Source organism: Pteronotus mesoamericanus, unplaced genomic scaffold, assembly GCF_021234165.1.
Source record: "Pteronotus mesoamericanus isolate MK-2021 breed Mesoamerican mustached bat unplaced genomic scaffold, CSHL_Meso_final scaffold_12, whole genome shotgun sequence".
NCBI classification, from domain to species: Eukaryota; Metazoa; Chordata; class Mammalia; order Chiroptera; family Mormoopidae; genus Pteronotus; species Pteronotus mesoamericanus.
The window spans coordinates 5,596,744-5,616,561 of record NW_026555303.1 but is presented as its reverse complement, the minus strand read 5'-3'; the positions used below and the strand labels follow the sequence as shown (position 1 = coordinate 5,616,561).

The window sequence follows — 19,818 nt, the reverse complement described above, 5'->3', positions numbered from 1 at the left end:
TATAATTTATACTGTATATAATTGTTGGGAGTATAATCAGTCATATCATTTGAACCTCAAGATTTTCTGACCAGAATTCTGATCTTGGCTAATACAATAAAACAGCTATGTCTAATTATGAGCTTATAAGCATTTAAAAAAGTATAGTTAATCTGATCTCTAATAATGTTCAATTTTAAGAAAACAAGTATTACTTAGATGTTTAATTCCTCTTTTATTATATAAACATGGATCCAAAAGTTATGTGTACACATTTACATGGAAATCTTTGTACTCAGGTAATGATTATTACATATTTATTTGTAAAACAAATTCGATATACAAGGTGGGGGCCTAAAAAACCTGGAAATATCTTCTGGAGGGCAGGCCCCTTGTAGTACAGGTTTCCCCCGCTAGGTGAGTGTTCTAGGAATCCATATGTATCAATGTATCAGCTGGGGTTGTTGTGAGAGGTTGTGTTTGGTTTCAGTGAATTTTTTTGGAAGACTCTTTCAATGTGTTTGCCCATTTCATGATGGGTGGTTTACGAGGACACCTGCCCACACCATGCTGAGTATCCCGCAGTTTTTGACCAAAAACAGCATATGACCCTTGTGCTCCACCCTCCCTATTTACCTGCTCTCACCCCAAGCGACTTTTTTTGTTTCCCTGGATGAAAAAAGTACTCAAAGGGGAACATTTTTCTAATGTGGAAGAGATGAAAGAAAAAATGGCAGAAGCACTAGAAGGCATCAAAATCAATGATTTAAGAAACTATTTTGAAATCATAAGGGCAGTGGGAAAAATGTCTCAATAGGTGTATTGCATCAAATGGAGAGTACTTGGAAGGTGACTGAATTTAAACATGTAAGAATAAATATACAATTTTTTACAAATAAATTCTACATTTTCTTTTGGTTTCCCCTCATATTGGCTCTACGATATTATTCCTTTTTTGACTTGAGAAGTAAATATAATTTTACATTCTACACATTTTAGATATACTACTCATACAATTCTTTAGTTTGGAATAACAAAAAATAATTATTTTAACCAATAAAAGAAATAAGAGAGACATTCTTAATATACTGTTCAAAATTGTTGACAAAGATTTTAAACAAGTTCCTTGCCAATGATGTATTCTAGTAACTGATGTTCCTATATTAGCCATGAAAAGCCTTTAAATTATACCAAAAATGGAATGTTTTTATAAGGAAAATAGACTTTCAGTGTAATATGAAAGTATTTTCGGATCTACTTATATAATTGCTACCCTCTTAAGTTCAGAAATTAATGCATAAGAATATATAGATATCATGCTGCTATGAACATTGGGGTGCATAGGTTCTTTTGAATTGGTGTTTTGGGATTCTTAGGGTATAATCCCAGCAGTGGAATTGCTGGGTCAAAAAGCAGTTCCATTTTTAGCTTTTCAAGGAAATTCCAAACTTTCCACAGAGGTTGCACCAGTCTGCATTCTCACCAACAGTGTGCTAAGGTTCCCTTTTCTCCACAGCCTTACCAGCACTTGTTGTTTGTTGATTTGTTTATGATGGCCATTCTGAACTACCTTTTGGGGCAGCATAGATAGAACTGGACAACATTATGCTAAGCAAAATAAGACAGGCAGTGAAAGATAAATACCATATGATCTCACCTATAAGTGGAACCTAATCAACAAAACAAACGAGCAAGAAAAATATAATCAGCAACATTGAAAGAGAAAAAAAACAAACAAACTGACAGTAACGAGAGGGGAGAATGGAGGGAGGTAATGGGGAAAAGAAGGGGAAGGGTCAAGTCAGGGAACATGTATAAAGGATCTATGGACAAAGCCAAAGTGGGGAAGGATTGAGGGTGGGAAGTGGAGGTGGGTGGGGCAGGGGAAAAGGGTGGCAGGAAAATGGAGACAACTGTATTTGAACAGTAAAAAAGTAAATTAAAAATAAAAAATAAAGAAAAATTATTTTACCCCTCCAGAAATAAAAATAAAAAGTATTGTTTCCAAAAAAAGAATGCATAGAAATTGAATTTTATTTTATTCATATTCCTCTCAACATATATTGGAGTTACATCTTGAACTTCTCTGACCTAGCTACAGAGCCTTGAAAATAATTTAGAGCTCAACTATTCCCTTGGGGTTTGTGTATAAATTCAAATTTATCATACTACAATTGACCGTTAAATAACATGGGGGGTAGGAGTGCCCATGGCCCACTGACTGGAAAATTGGCTTGTAACTTAAATTCACCATCTGCCTAACCTGGATCCCTAGCGCCAGTTTACCCTTGAACAATATAGGTTTGAACTGCACAGGTATGTGTGATACTGTGTTGTTCAAGGGACAACCTCATCTATCTTTTTATTTTGTTTTATTCCATTTTTTAAAATCCTCACCAAAGGATATGCTTTTAGAGAGAGGGAGGGGGCAGAGAGAGAAAGAAACATCTGTGGGTTGCATCCAGTAGTTACCCAATGGAGCGGGGGAGGGTGGCAAACCTCAACCTTTTGGTGTTGTAGATGATGCTCCAACCAACTGACCTCACCAGGGCAACTGTATTTATTTTTATCTATAGTGCTTTTGGCAGAAAAACTAGAAAATTATAATGCTACAATAAAAACTTTAAAAAGGAAGTGGGAAGATGACCTTACGTTTCAATATAATCATACAAAGGTGGCTATCTTGCTATTTCTTGCTATTCCTCTGGTTTTAATTATTTGAACAGCATGGGACTTCTTTGAGAACTGTAACCAACGTGGTGATCCCCCACACATCCGTGTCTACCCTGCTTCCCCATCCCCCAATCCTTTCCTTCTAGTTGCCCTTCACCCCCTAAACCCCCGCATGCCCCTGCCTCCTTCATTCCCATGTAACATTCAGCACTCTGCCATAGTGCATTTATGTGTCCCCAAATTTCCATTGAGTGGTTAACGGATTGAATGAGTAAATAAATGATTCCTTAAGAAGTGATAAAAGAAGATGAAGGGATTAGCTAAAGAACATATATGTGTGTTCTCATGGACACGGACAATAATGTAAAGGCAAGGGGAAGGGGGGATGGGCTGGGTGGAAGTGAGTGAAGGGGAGGAGAAATGGGGACACTTGTAACAGTGTCAATAATAAAATTTTTTTAAAAGAAGTGCCTATAGAAGCACCTTGCTTCTGGTTCTAATGATTTGAACAAGGAAGTGAGTTATTTAAGAATAGTAACCATGGTGATGTTCCCCTCTCCCTGGATTCTGCCCCTTGTTCCCTATGCCCCCTTGACTGTCCACTCCTCTATCTCAACTTCGTGTTGTCCTCCCATCATGTAACCTACAGCACTCTGCTACAGTGCACTTCAGTGTTCCAAAATTTATGTTGGTTAACTGATTGAATGAGTCAAAAATTAATCTGTAAAAAGGGACTATAAGAAACATGCTTCTCGTTTTAATGATCTGAACAAAGATTTGTGTTCTTTCATAACAGTGACCACGGTGGTGGTTTGCTCCCTCACAACCCTCTGTCCCACCCGCATCTTCAACTCTGTGTCCCCTCACTTTAACTACAGCATTCTGCCGTAGTGAACTTGTGTGTTCCAAAATTTCTGTGTTAACGGATTCATTGAGTGAATAAGTTAATCTTTAAGAAGTGACTGTGGAAGCTCTGACTGGTGTGGCCCAATGGGTTGGGCCTCGCTCTGCAAACCCAAGTTCCATTGGGGTAAGGGCACATGCCTGGGTTGGGGGTCAGGTTCCCTGGGGGCATGCCAGAGGCAACTGATGAACATTTCATTTTCTCTGGCACATTGATGTTTGCCTTCCTCTCTTTCTCTCTCCCTTCCCCCCCTCTAAAAATATGTAAATAAATAAATAATATTATCTTAAAAAAGAAAAACATGACTGTGGAAGAAGTGAAATTTAGGAAAGAAGGAGTCCAGGGAAGCTTGCAAAATTGCCTTTTTATTAAATGGCAGGAAAGGCCTGAAATTATATGCTGGCCTTTTAAAATGTAGCTGGGCAAGTACTACACAACTCCAAAAAGCTATGGGATTAGGAGAAAAACTCAATTATCCCTGATTGGCCGGAGACAGCTGCCTTCTGGTAGCTGATTGGATCCATGATGACATGAGGCTGCCCACACCCTCACAAGTCATGCATTTGGTGGTAGGCCTCGGTAAAAGTAGAAGCTCGCTTGAGGGACTCACTGAGTAGAGCCAAGTCCCACCAACTCATCTGCCTGCACTTTGTTTAAGATGAGTGGGAATGGGTTTAGGAGCCATGGTGGCCCCTCTGCCGTGAGTGGAGCCAGTGGCAGCAATGACATACTCTTTCAGGACAGCACAGTTCCTGCTCTGAGGGCTCTAAGATCCAGGGCTTGAATCGAGAGCATTATACTTTGTTGTGTGAACCAGCTTCTCACAGCCACTCTGGTCAACAATGTTTTCAAGGTTAGGGGGATAGTTGCTTACCAGGTCTCGATTGTGGGGATCATCAGAAAGGCAGAGAAAGTGCCAAACTACATTGTTTACAAGATTAATGATATGACCACCAAGCCTATGGATGCCTGCCAATGACTCAGCAGAGGTAAAACAAAGCAGGATCTGACTCCATGTCCAATGGAAGTTTATGCTAAAATGCCTGGCATCCTTAGAGGTTCTGCAGAAGTGAAGATCCTTGAGGAATTGCAGATCTGTACTCTGGAAGACGTGAATGAGTTCAACTCACATGTTCTGGAAATGGTTAATGTGCACCTGATGCTGGCTAAAGCCCAGGAAGTGGCCTCTGGGCAGAGGGCACTTGTTGCTTCATCCAAAGTGGATCAGGCTTCAGAGTATGGCGAAGCCAGCCCCCAGTTCATCCAGAGGGAGGCGCTGTGTTTAATTCACGAGTGTCCTCAAAAGGAAGGTAAGGGCATTTGCGAGCTCCAGACTCAGCTTTGCAGCCTGAGCATCAAGGCCATCAAGGAAGCCCTTGAATATCTGATGGTCAAGGGCCATATCTTCCCCACTGTAGGTGGAGAGCATTTTACTTCTGCTGAATGAAGCGGTGAGATTTTCCATTTCCTGAAGACATTTGCCTCCAACTGTGACTAATTTGACTTGTTGTTGACTTTTAGGAAGTAGGTATTTTTCAACAAAATATCTGAACTGGCATCCCTTTGGAACTTAACTGCTTTCCCAACTGCTTTGAACGTTTTTGTTTTTCTGACGATATTTGAAGTTCAGGAGGGAGATTGCGATGGATAACTAATTGGACTTACAGTTTTTATCAGCAAGCAAATGAAAACATTCTCGATCAGATGCATTTTGGGGAGAAAAGGTACAGGAATTATTTAGTTGCATGGGAGCTTCCTGTTTCTGAAATATCTATGTATTAGGCAAAGATAGATGCAGTCATGGGGGCAGCTAAAAGACAAAAAAAAATCTGTTAGACCTATTTTCTATGTTTCCATTTGGCTTATTACAGTTATTGCTATCTCTTGCTAAATCTAGCAGTCAATTTAAATGTGCTAAAGAAAGCAACTTGTGAATTCAGATGCTCAGTTCCAGTGTTCATTGAGTGATTTACTTTTATTACCATAGTTTTATTTTTTTAATAAGATTATGCTGTGTTTAAATAACAGGATCATTTTTGAATGCTTTGCAAAAATGTGATTGTTTAATGGGTATTTCTTCAAATAAGATGTGACATTTGTATTAAACTACAATCTGTTGTAGATACATGGCACACTGATGCCTGACTTTCTCTAAGTTTGATGTTCTAAAGAATTATCTATAGTCCTAAATGCTCTATTTTATATTCTTATTGGTTAGGCAAACAAACAAAATGTAATTATATGAATATCAAGCTTAATAAGTTAAACAGAAATTTATTGGAACATTTTATTAAAATATTTTTGTAAAATCTTTAATTTATTGCGATTTTTTTCGAAGTACCCTTGAAAAAACCTTTTGTTTTTAAGGAATAGTAATTTTAATTATCCAGAATGATTTTTCTCTTCTCTATATAATACCAATAACATGTCATATCTTTGTCTTAATGATATATTTTACTGTAGATTATATTAACTGTGTTGGACTTTTAAAAAAATTGAAGCCCTCAGTAATACCTATTCTCAAGATGGTATCTTCCAAGCTAATAATTTTATTACATTAGAGGAAAATAATGTGTATGTAGTCACTTAGGTAGAAGAATGAAGCAACATTTGTCTTAATTGGATTACAAAAAGAAGATGCAAAAACAGAGAAAATCCCTTAAATGCCCTATTGCCAGTAATCCATACTGATAGGAAGGCTATCATAATATGGCCTCTCATTGTCAGCCTTTACAAAACCACCAATTCTTACTTCAGCATTCTGAGGCATAAACTTCACTTTTCTTCCCCTCAAGAATGAAATAATCATAAATGGCACCTTTAAACCACCAATGGTTAACATACTATAAACCTGTTTTTGTACTCTGTTGAAAAATATTGCCTGCTTTGGGGAAAAACATACTGGGGAAGAGGCAATAAGGGGCATATTCTTTCATTAGAAGCTGAGTGCAGAAAGAAATAGTCTAGGAGGCATAATTTTCTTTTGTGATATCACTTATAAAAGTGCATGAAACCTGAGGTTAAAATCTGATATTTTTATGACTTTAGAGTCACATTCCTAATGGTCCAAGTTTATTCAACTGGCCATTGGATTGAGTATCCACTCTAGAAATATTTTTTTCCTACTCTAGAAATATTCCTTCAGAATGAGGAAAAAGGCAAAAAAAAAAAAAAAAAGCCTTTGGGGCTGCCTTGGTGCCTGGGAACTTATGTGATATATACATCTGAATTTAAAGCCCAGGACCATCCACTTTCCCTCCCCATCCTCTGAGGGGAACTGTCCATGTGTGTTCCGTGGGGATCTTTTTAGGTTTGTTAATATCCCAGTACTCATCCCCCTCTTATTCTTCTGAATGGAATCATGTGCCTTCCTGGGATTCCGCTGCAGGTAAGGGACTGCAGTGGAAAAATAGTAAGGCTACCTGTAATGTGAGTTGAAATCAACATTTTTAGGCAGAATATAATTGCTAGATTATTTTATACACGCACATTTGGTGCATTTTAGGGATAGAATATTTTTAAAAATTCACTTGACACCATCCACCTGGCATGCATACTTTTTTAGTTTTGTTTAGATGGTGAATTACTTGGCCTGTACTCTCCTTCCTCACCAGTCCTGCTTTCTATGTGAGCCAAACCTTTGAGGATAAGATACAAATCCTGGGCAAATAGTATCAACTATTTTAGGCAGGGACATTTAAACCTAAGGAATCTGAAGACCTTAAATGATTCTCGTCTACTTGGGGTTGTTTTTCGATGGATCCTAGGCATGTGAAATATATGCAATTCTATTGAAGTTGATTCTAAATTAACTGAATAAATAAATTTCAAAATGTTTTCAAATTAGAGCTATTATTACTGTTGTCATAAATGCTAGTAATGGTTTTATTACTTTTATCTTCTAAATTTAGATTTAGATTTTGAGTATAATCTGAGAAATATAAATTCTTGTTGTTTTTTTCAATTTCAATATACTTTTTATTATGATTAATCAAAAATGGTAACCACCAAGAATTATTTTCATTCATTAAACCTACTCTATGCATTTAAATGTTAAGTTTCATTTTAATATTTTAAATTCAATTGACTTCTAAAATGATTGTTAAAATAACAATAATTGGATAGTATTAAAATAATAATTACCATTTTAATTGAATTTATTGGGGTGACACTGGTTTGGAAAACCATGTAGTTTTCAAGTATACAACTCAATAAAACATCGTCTGCACACTGCATCATGTGAACAGTTTAATATTTACATAGTACTTAATCTGTGAGGCACTGTTTTTAAGAGTGTGTGCATGTGTGTGTCCATCCCTCCATGTTATGCTTAGATTTATTTTTCCAACTCAGACCTCTCTCTTAGAATTCAAACTCTGTCTCAAAATGCTTTCCTGGATGTTCTATAGATGCCTTTAAAAACATTTAAAAATAATAACAAAGAACACTGTATAGTGTTTACTATCCCCCAGGAAATGTTCTAAGAATATGAAATATACGCATTCAACCAGGTTATCTTCATTGTTAGCATTAGTATTGTTTTCATTTTATAGATAAGAAAATTAAGGTTCAGAAAGTTTAGGTATTTTTTTTCCATTTTAGTGTTACATGGCTACTAAGTATCAAAGCTGAGATTCCAACTCAGACAGTGTGTCTCCAGAGCCTGTGCCCTTGGCCACTTTTTTTTATTCTACCTCAGTATAAAGAATATCTTTCAAAATATCCTCCTTTTAGTCTTGTCACATACTAAATATTTTCATATTATTTCTTTCATTAAAACTTGTCTGACTTCACTTTTAAAAACCCACTATGAAATCTTCCAGCGAAAAATTATGAATATAAGAACAGTTGTGAATTCACCTACCAATTTAATAACAAAACTACATTTTATTGTTATTATATAAAACTTAGCCATATTACTCAGATTAATTTTAATGATACTACACTACCTCTTGAGACTGTATTTTCACTGATTAAAATAATCATCCGAAAGTCTACATGTTCTATAAACCAAGGCATTTATTTTTTGAATTGTGATATCTTAAGAATATATATCATTGCATTGAAAAGTCTTTTTCTAATGACCATATGGCTCTGCATAGTGAAATTTGGGACTCATTTGCCCTATTAGGGATGATACCTGTAGTAATTCAAATGTCATCCATATGATATTTATATCTATTTATTACTAGATGATACATTAAGAAAATATTTTTTACTATTATACTATTAGGAGCTAGTTGTCTTTGCTAATACTCAAAGTTGGAGTAGTTCAATGAATATCACCTAATATTACGTGATTTGTTTTTACATAGCAGAGGGGAATCCCATAAAGGGGTAACAAAAAATATCCTTGTCCATATGGAACTTAGATTCTAGTAAGAGAGGTCAGATAATTTAAAGAAATTTTTATTCATGTATAGAAATAAAGGAAGGGAGGGAGGGTGGTAGAGGAAGAGGAGGAGTTGGGGGGAGAGAGACAGACAGACAGACAGACAGACAGACAGACAGACAATGGTTTGTTATTCCACTTATTTGTGCATTCATTGGTTAGTTCTTGTATGAGCCCTGGCTGGGGATCCAATGCTCAACCTTGACATATTGGGATGATGCTCTAGTCAACTAAGCTACCCAGCCAGGGTGGGAAGTCAGATAACTTAGAAAAAATACATATATGATGTCAGGTTATGATCTGTGCTGGGGAGGGTATGTTGCTATTTTATATCAGATAGTCAGTGCAGGCCTCCCTGACTTTAATGATATTTGGGCAGAGGTCTAAAGGAAGTGTGGGAATGAGCTATGTGGTTCAGTGGAGAAGGAACATTGTTAGAAATAGGAATCAGCACGAGCAAATGCTTGCTCTGTTCAGGAATGTCAGAGAGGCTAAGTGGCTGGAGACAGAGAATGTAGAGTCTTGGGAGCCATTGGAAAGTCCTTGGCTTTTACTCTGAGAGAGTTGGGAAGCTGTTAGAGAGTTTTGAGAGACTAATGGCATGTCCTGACCTAGATTTTTAAAGGATAACTCTGGGTGGAAACAGGGAGATGGACATCTCACAGGAATTCCAGCAACAGTTGTGTAGCTGTGCTTTGTGGAGGCTGATATAGAAGGCCATTTGACATCCGAAGGTAGTCCTAGAGTCTGATTATTTTTGTCATGAGCCTCCCTCACCTCAGCAGCAGAACTTCATGGAGCATCACCCTGATTAGTCCCATTGTCAGCTTCCTTTCCTGATATTAACTGCCCAGCCTTCTCTGTATTGCCCAGGGAAGATTCTTAATGGGGTGATTCTGTTCTGGTCCCCAGCTGGTTCCGTTTGGGCAAAGCTTTTCTTGCGCGGCCAGCTCAGTCTGTAGGCCAGCTTAAGTGCTTACCACACCACAGTTCAGGCCACCATCCCTGATCGAGTCAGATTTCTTTGGTAAGGGAGAGGGTGATATGGTCCAGGATTTATTCACCTTGAACTGTTACCTCAGAATTGGACTTTGGGGAGTGTTCTCCTAAGAAGGGGATATGAACTTGTCAGGCACCAGCCAGCACAGTAACTTTAATAAAGATGAAAAGGAAAGTTATTGTAAGGAGATCTCCAGAAGGTCAAGGGTTATTTTATTCATACTGTACATTCTGATTTTAACATTATTCCTCATGGCATTACTAGTTGAGTAAATGAGAAAAAGTAACACCACATTGCTACCACAAAGTGTCTCTAGTGTTCCTGTGTGTACATGTGTGTATTTTGGAAAGAGGAGAAAAAACAAGGAGCACCGGTGTCCTTATCTTTCCTTTGAGTGTCGTGAGAATTCTTACCAAATTCTAGTAAGCCACCTCCGAGCAGTGTTCTCTGCTTGGATTTTTATCTACCAGTAGTCTCTGGTCCAAAAATCTTCCTTCCTGATAAGGAGGGGATACTCTCCTCAACCTACTCCTCATAGACCCCGAAAAATAATGGTGGTTGGATTTGTGTCTACGTCATATAGTTAACTTCTGGAGTTGCAGTGTACTTTCCTCTTTCGGGAATTCACAACAAATGGAAGCAGTGTTTTATTTTTTTATTTATTTTTATATTTTAAGGCTTTTAAAAGTTCTGCAGGAAAGAAACTTGTTTATCATCCCAGACTTTCCAAATTAAAAACAAAACAAAACAAAACACCTTATTTTATTACTTAGATATGCTTATAACCATTTCATAGTCTAAACCACGCCTTCTATTTCTATTAGATTTAAACCTATCAACAGCTATAGATATTGTTATTTGACCATCCCTTAGTTTAAAATATCCCTCATAGAAACCAAAAAAATAAGTAATCAAACCAACATAGCAAAGAACTAAATGGTCTTCCTTTTTATTGAAACTAATAAGCAAACAAATGCTATGAAACAACAAAATGAACAACAAAAATCAGAAAAGGAGGAAACAATGTGAGAATAGACTCAAGAATGAGAATAATTTATGTAACAGGAAGGGACTTACACAGAAAACAAAGAAAAAGTCTATAAAAGGATAAAAGGATAAATCAGCTTGAATGCATAGTGGCATAAATAATAGTAAATAATCTTTGAAAATCAACAGGAATCATTTAATATTATTGTTTCAGTTTCCTAGAACTTCCATAACAGCTACCAAAAACTAGGTAACTTAAAAAAGTACAAAATTTAATCTCTTACAGTTCATGTAGCCAGAAGTCTGATATCAAGGTTGTGGCAGGAAGGTCCTTCCTAAGGCTCTAGGCTAGGATCTTCCTTGCTACCTCCAACTTCTGGGAGTCCTTGGCCTATGGCAGTGTAACTCTAAACTAGTCTCCCTTGTCATACCTCCTCTATGTCTCTGTGTCTTTTCTGTGTCTAGCATGAGAACACTTTTAACTGGATTTAGAATTTATCCTAATCCAGTATGATGTTGTCTCTACCCTTAATTGTAACTGTAAATATCCTACTTCCAAATAAGGTGATATTCTGCTTTCTAGGTAGATGATATTCAACCCACTACAATCATGCAAAGAACAGTTATCCTTAAAACCCTTGAAATAACAAAGTTAAGCTAAATTCTTTCTAGGTAAAAACATTAGTTCTTGATATTTGAAAAAGTAGAACTATATACTACTTCTAGACCTATTTTTATGTATAACTCTTTAATGAAATTAAATTTTGTTGGCCTCACTCCCTTTATAAAGAAAATTTTTCTGTAGCTCTGCATTCTGAGAGACAACCTGTTATACGATAGAGTCCCACTAAGATGCCAGTCATGAGGTCTGATTTCTGGTCCTGGATCTCTCACTTTGTGGCCTTAGTCCAATCTGCGAATGACTTCTTGGCTACAGTTTCACCATATGTAAATGAGATTGGAGCCTTCTAGCTCTAAACTACTATGTGTTATGTTCTTGCTTGCTTAGTTCCAATTTATTACATTTGCTATTGGAACTAGATTAGTGTTTAGAAGTGATTATGAAAAGTGAGAAAAAGTGTCCTCCATAAGACTGAAAGATTTCTTAGAATTCCATTATTTTCTTGCATTTATAAATATTATACTTAATCAATGCCAGACAGGTATTTATACTTTTCTTTAAAATACTGAGGAAAGCAGTTTCCAAATGTGTTATAGAACTATTTTCAAACCTGATGTTTATTAGAATCTGGGCATTTGCCCTCTTGTGGCTGGTGTCCTTCCTTACTACAGTTTTAACTGGTTTATTTTTGTTCAGCCCCTACTAAAATAATAAATAAATATAAACACACATACATATACACACACAAACACACACTAATAGCTTTACTAAACATTATCAAAGCACAGTCATTTCAGAATATTAAATGGAGTCAAGAATTTTAAATTCATATGGTATTTAATCACTCAGATGATAAAGGCTCTAAGAAAGTAATTTCATTGTGTTACTTTCTGCTAAAGGCAAATATTTTAAAATTCCTTGAAGAAACCATTAACTGGCTATATCCCAAATCGCTCCCTTACTATAGATTTCCTTCACCAGTTATCTTGTATTCTATATATTCACCTGAACCTGCTTATGCTCTATAATAGTTTAATGTATGTATGTCTGCTTTTCTTACTTGGATTTTAGACTCCCCTGGGGAAGAGACATTCTTGCCCTTATTGTATCATAATGGCAAGCATGGTATAATTTGTATACAATAATGTGTGTTTTGATGTGGATATTGACCCGCCATCAATAACAACCAGTGCTTCTTGAGCAGTGAGAATGAATTTGCATTAGTCTGGCACTGTTTTGTGGCTATGAACTTTTAGATGTAATTGGAGCAAAAGAATGAAGCTAACTTCCTCCAAACAAGAATGTAACCTGCTAGTTTTATTTGAACCATAGTAATAAGCTACAAACAATATAGCATGCTTTATGCAATGGTCTTTTTAGTGTTGCATGATGAATTAATGAAATTGAATGTTTACAACTCTGTTAACACCCTAAACATCCATGAAATTTGGCTCTAAAATCTCAATCTGCTATCACAAATTGCACTAGCCTCTGCATATACCATGGTCCATGTGTTTTAGAATGAGGACTATGTTATTTACAGATTTTTGTTCATATCCCTTAACTAAAGTTAATGAAAGGAAGCAGTGCCTACTGAAAAAGGACCGATGAATTTGAACAATTTTCCTTGCAGCCAACCCATTATGGGATGCATACTATTTGTCAGAACATTGTATGAAGATCTAAAGAAATGTATAACAATAAATCATTGTGACTAAAGTTTGTCAAAACGTGGCAAAAATCGCAAATACTGATTTGAAGAATAGTATCAGAGAGTTGTGATTGTGTAGAATTCTTTGTAGAGTTGTTGCTGAAATTGCCTTAGAGCTGGAGGGGAATTTTACCCCACTAGCAATTTTTCCTTCTTATTTGGACTCCTAGTGATTGATCTGCCAAACTCATGGCCTAGTGTGTATGTTAACTTTCTGTGCTGATAGCTTCCTCACCCTATGTTTTGAGGTGAAAAAAGATAAAATATCCTTTAAAGTTTATATATGTGAAATTATTTGCATTGCCTCTAGAGCATCTTTTTTCCTACTTGATATTTTCTAACTTCCCTTTAGATTTAAACATTTTTCTTGTGTATTAACAAATGTGCATTTTAACATAATCATTGTAAGGAAATTACTGGCTCTTGACAATAATACAAATTAGGAATAAAAATCACTTTCTTAATTACAGGTGTTAATAACTATTTAAACAACTGTATTAAACTTATTAAAAGCTTATCGAAGGAGCCAGCACTATTTAGACAGTTAATATAAAGGTATGTGCAGATCGATACTCTTAGAACACTTTGCATTGGACAATTTTTTTATGATGCAGAAATGTGATCAAGACTTAAAATTGTGAGCACATCTCATAAGGCAGTATTACTAGAACAGGATTGCTTATTATTGGCATTTTAAATGTGTTCACTTTAACTTTTAAATGGAGAAATCATTTTAGAAGATCCTAGTGCATTTTTTACATAGGATAGACAGTAATAAATTTTGTTAACTCATGTTAAATTTTATGCTTTCTTTTAGAATCTAGGACAACCATATCTATGCTCATTTAGCTACACTGGTACCATGCATATTAACATTGAATTTTTAATTATATACTTAGCTTAAAAACACAACTTGAAGGCAGAACCAACATTATTTCTCATAATAGAAGCAAACTGCTAATTATTTTTACTTTTTACTTATTTATTTATTTATTATTATTGTTTTTTATTGTTCAGATGCATTTGTCTCCATTTTCAGGCCACCACTTTCCCGTCTCCCTCCCCTACCTCCCACCCTCAATCCTTCCCCACTTTGGCTTTGTCCATGGGTCCTTTATACATGTTCCTTGACTTGACCCTTCCCTTTCCTTTCCCTGCCACCCCTCTCCCTCCTTCCTTCTTGACTATGTTTTCTTTTTTCTTTCAATGTTGCTTATTATATTTTCCTTGCTTGTTTGTTTTGTTGGTAAGGTTCCACTTGTATGTGAGATCATATGGTGTTTGTCTTTCACCTCCCTGGCTTATTTCACTTACCATAATGCTCTCCAGTCCGATCAATGCTGTCACAAAGGGTAGTAGCTTTCTTTCATTCTGCTGTGCAGTATTCCATTGTGTAAATGTACTGTAGTTTTTTGATCCACTCATTTATTGAGGGGCACTTAGGTTGCTTCCAACACTTGGCTGTTGTAAATTGTGCTGCTATGAACATTGGGGTGCATAGGTTCTTTGAATTGGTATTTTGGGATTCTTAGGGTATAATCCCAGCAGTGGAATTGCTGGGTCAAAAGGCAGCTCCGTTTTTAGCTTTTTGAGGAAATTTCAAACTGTTTCCCACAGTGACTGCACCAGTCTGCATTTCCACCAACAGTGGACTAGGGTTCCCTTTTCTCCACAGCCTGGCCAGCGCTTGTTTGTTGATCTGTTTATAATGGTCATTCTGACACGTATGAAATGGTACCGCATTGTCATTTTAATTTGCGTTTCTCTGATGGCCAGTGATGCGGAGCATCCTTTCATATGTCTCTGGGCCCTCTGTGTCTCTTCCTTGGAGATGTGTCTGTCCAAGTCCTTTGCCCATTTTTTAATTGTATTGTTTGTCTTCTCGGAGTGGAGTTGTGTGAGTTCTTTATATATTTTAGACATCAAACCCGTGTCTGAGGTATCGTTGGCAAATATATTTTCCCATATGATTGGCTAACCTTTCATTTTGCTGATGTTTTCTTTGGCCATGCAGAAGCTTCTTATTTTGATGACGTCCCACTTGTTTATTATTTCCTTTATGTCCCTTGATCTAGGGGACATATTGGTGAAAATATTGCTGCGTGGGATACCTGAGAGTTTCCTGCCTATGTTCTCCTCTTGGACTTCTGTGGTGTTGTGACTTATATTTAAGTCTTCTATCCATCTTGAGTTTATTTTTGTGTATGGTGTCATTTGGTGGTTGAATTTCAATTTTTTGCACGTAGCTGTCCAGCTCTCCCAACACCATTTGTTGAAGAGGCTATTTTTTCCTCCAATTTATGCTTCTGCCCCCTTTGTCAAGTATTAATTGACCATAGTGAAATGGGTTTATTTCTCGGCTTTCATTTCTCTTCTACTGATCTATGTGTCTGTTTTTATGCCAGTACCAAACTGTTTTGATTAGAGTAGCCTTGTAATATAGTTTTGTGTCTGGTATTGTGATCCCTGCTGCTTTGTTTTTCTGTCTCAAAACTTATGCGGCTATTCAGCATTCTTTATGGTTCCATATAAATTTTTGAAATGTCTGTTCTCTGTGAAATATATCACTGGAATTTTAATAGGGATTGGGTTCAATCTATAAATTGCTTTGGGTGGTATGGCTATTTTAATGATGTTAATTCTTCCAGTCCATGAATCCGGTATATACTTCCATTTATTTGTGTCTTCCTTAATTTCTTTCTTAACTGTTGTATAGTTTTCTGAGTAAAGCTCTTTTACCTCCTTGGGTAAGTTTATTCTCAGGTACATTATTTCTCTTGTTGCTATAGCAAATGGGATTGTTTTCCTGATTTCTGCTTCTGATATTTCATTCTTGGTCTACAAAAATGCCTTCAATTTCTGAATATTGACTTTGTATCCTGCTGTTTGGCCAAATTCACTTATTAGGTCCAGTAGTTTTTTGGTGGAGTATATGGGGCTTTTCCATGCACAGTATCATGTCATCTGCAAACATTCATACTTTTACTTCCTCCTTTCCAATTTGAATGCCTTTTATTTATTTTTCTTGCCTGGCCACTGTGGCGAGGACTTCCAATACTATGTTGAATGAAAGTGGTGAAAGCGGACATCCTTGTTTTGTTCACAATTTTAGTGGGAAAGCTTTTAGTTTTTGCCCATTGAGTACGATGTTGGCTCTAGGATTTTCATGTATGGTCTTTATCATGTTGAGGTTTGTTCCCTCTACTCCCACTTTGCTGACTGTTTTTATCATAAATGGGTACTGTACCTCATCAAATGCTTTTTCCACATCTCTCAATAAGATCATATCGTTTTTGTCCTTCCTTTTCTTTATTTGATTTATTATGTTCATTGATTTGCAAATATTGTACCATCTTTGTATCCCTGGAATGAATCCCATTTGATCACGGTGGATGATCTTTTTAATGCACTGCTGGATGCGGTTTGGCAATATTTTGTTGAGGGTTTTGGTGTCTATGTTCATCAGCGAAATTGGCCTGTAGTTTTCTTTCTTTGTAGGTCCTTTATCTGGTTTTGTGATTAGGGTGATGCTGGCCTCATAAAAAGAGTTTGGGAGTCTTTCCTCTTCTTGGATTTTTGGAATAGTCTGAGAAGGACAGGGGTTAGCTCTTCCTTAAATGTTTTGTAAAATTCTGCTTTAAACCAACCGGTTCAGGGCCCTTGTGTGCCGGGAGTTATTTGATTACTGCTTCAGTTTCCCTAGCTGTTAACGGTCTGTTAAGGCTTTCAGCTTGTTCTTCGATCAGTGTTAGAAGGTTATATTTTTTAGTAATTTGCCCATTTCATCGAGGTTTTCAAATTTCTTGACATATAATTGTTCATAGTAGTTTCTTACAATTGGTTGCATTTCTGTGGTATCAGTTGTGATTTCTCCTCTTTCATTTCTGATATTATTTATTTGGGTCCTCTCTTTTTTTTTTTTTTTCTTGATGAATCTGTTTAAAGTCTTGTCGATATTGTTTATCTTTTCAAAGGTCCAGCTCCTGGATTGGTTGATCCCTTGAATTGTTCTTTTAATTTCAATGTCATTCAGCTCTACTCTGATCTTGATTATTTTTCTTCCTTCTACTCACTCTGGCCTTTGTTTGTTGTTGTTTCTCCAGTTCTTGATGCTGTAGGGTTAAGTCATTTATTTGAAATGTTTCTATCTTTTTTTTTTTTTTTTTTTTGTAGGCCTGTATTGCTATGAACTTCCCTTTCAGGACTGCCTTTTCTGTGGCGCATAGGACTGTTGTGTGTTCATTTTCATTTAATTCTAGAAACGTTCCGATTCTTTTTTTGATCTCATCATTGATCCATTCATTGTTTCCTAGAATGCTATTCAGTCTCAATGAGTTTGAATGTTTTTGAGTTTTTTCCCTGAGATTCGTTCCCAGTTTCAAGTCCATATGGTCTGAGAAATTACTTGTTATTTTTTCAATTTTCCTGAATTTGTTGAGGCTTTTTTTGCGTCTCATTATGTGGCCTATCTCTGAAAATATTCCATGTGCCTTTGAAAAGAATGCGTATTTTGCTTCTTTTGGATGAAATGTTCTATATATGTCCATTAAATCCATTTGATCTAATGCATGGCTCAGTTCCACAATGTCCTTGTTGACATTTTGATTGGAAGATCTATCCATTGTTGACAGTGCGGTGTTCAAATCCCCTACTATCAGTGTGTTGCTGTCTATATATTTCTTGAAGTCCTGCAAGATTTTCCTTATATATTTGGGTGCTCCTATGTTGGCTGCATATACGTTTACAATGTTTATGTCTTTGATGGAGTCTTCCTTTGAGTATTATAAAGTGTCCTTCTGGGTCTCTTTTTATGGCCTTTGTTTTGAAATCTATCTTGTCTGATATAAATATTGCTACTGCTGCATTTTTTTTTACCTGTCCATTTGCTTGGAATATATTTTTTTCTATTCCTTTACTTTTAGTCTGTGTAAGTCCTTTGTTCTGAGGTGGGTCTCTTGTAGGTAGCATATGTGTGGGTCTTGTTTTCTCATCCATGCAGTGATCCTTTGTCTTTTGATTGGGGCCTTTAATCCATTTATGTTTAAAGTTATTATTGATAGGTACTTTTTTCCTTTTTCTCCTTTGTATATGTGTTCCTCTCTTTCCCACCCTTTTTCTTCATATTCTTAAAGCAGTCCCTTTAGCCTATTTTGCAATGCTGGTTTGGTGCAGATGTATTCTTTCACTCTTCTTTTGTCTGGTAAACTCCTTCTTTTGTCTTCTATTTTAATAGAGCCTTGCTTGGTAGAGCAGTCTTGGTTGTACATCTTTGCGTTTCATTCCTTCGAATATTTCTTGCTATTCTCTCCTGGCTTGTAGTGTTTTTGTTGAGAAGTCAGCTGCTAGCTTTATCGGGGCTCCTCTGTGGGTTGCTACCTGTTTCTCCCTTGCTGACTTCAGGATTCTCTGTCTTTGATATTTGCCGTTTTAATGATGATTTGTCTTGGAGGGGGCCTCATTGGGTTCCTCTTGAATAGGGCCCTCTTCTTTCTGGACCTGTGTGACTTTTTCTCTCCTCCAGGGAGGGAAGTTTTCCATCATTACTTTTTCAAACAGGTTCTCTATCCCTTGCTCCTCCTCTTCTCCTGGTATACCTATTAAATTGATGCTATTATGTTTCAGGTTGTCCTGCATTTCCCTAAATGCCTCTTCATTCTTTTTGAGTGTTTTTTTTTCTCTTTTCATCCTCTTTCTGAGAGTTTTTTCTTCCTTGTCCTCCAGCTCAGTGATTCAGCCCTCTGCTTTATCTAGCCTGCTTTTGCTTCCTTCTACTGTGTTCTTCAGTTTAGAAATTGTATTCTTCATTTCCTTGTCTCTTATTTATATCTTCTATGTCCCTTTTCATGTTGATATAGTTTGCAGTAAGTGCCTCATACTTTCCTGTACTTTTTCATAATTCTCTTCCAGCTCACTGAGCTCATTGAGCTTCCTTAGAACTGTTGGTTTGAACTTAATATCTGATAGTTTCCTTTCCACTATTTCATTTAGTTCTCTTTCTGGGCATTCCTCCTTTCCCTTCAGTAGGGAGATGTCTCTTTTCCTTCCCATTATTTGTGAGATTCTTCTTTTTTGCTTCTGTTACTTAAATTGACCTCTATTGATTTCGTGACTTTGTGGTGTGAATTTCTATGGTAGGAGACCGCTTTGTTTTTGTTGTTTTTGTTTCTGTTTTTCCTTTCTTTATCTGCCTCTGATGATGTTAGGTGTTGACCCTCTCTGACTTTAGGGAGTCTGTTCGAGAATTCCAGGAATGTACTCTCTGTGGCTGTCTCCTTCAACTGTTAATCTAATCACTCTACAGTCAGTAGGCTCAGTTAGAGACACCACAATCTGGGGTAGAGTCCCTCCTGGGGATTTGGTTATTGGGTCCTCTCATGCTGCTGCTGCTCAGGGGAGTGGTTTGCCTGAGTCAGATGGCTGCTACTTTATGGGGAAGGAGTCAGCAATATAATCCCCCTGGCTACTCTCTCCATTCTCTTTACAAAGCCTTTGTCTCTGGCCTCACCTCAAGAGTCTCTAGACCACTCTGCGCCTCCTCTAGCCAGAGATC

The 19,818-nt window shown here is 36.8% G+C and overlaps 1 protein-coding gene across 2 annotated transcripts in view; it reads left to right on the top strand.

Moving 5' to 3' along the window:
• Positions 1 to 19,818, top strand: part of DIAPH2 (diaphanous related formin 2) — a 908,710-nt gene that overhangs the window by 185,167 nt on the left and 703,725 nt on the right. The window lies entirely within an intron of this gene.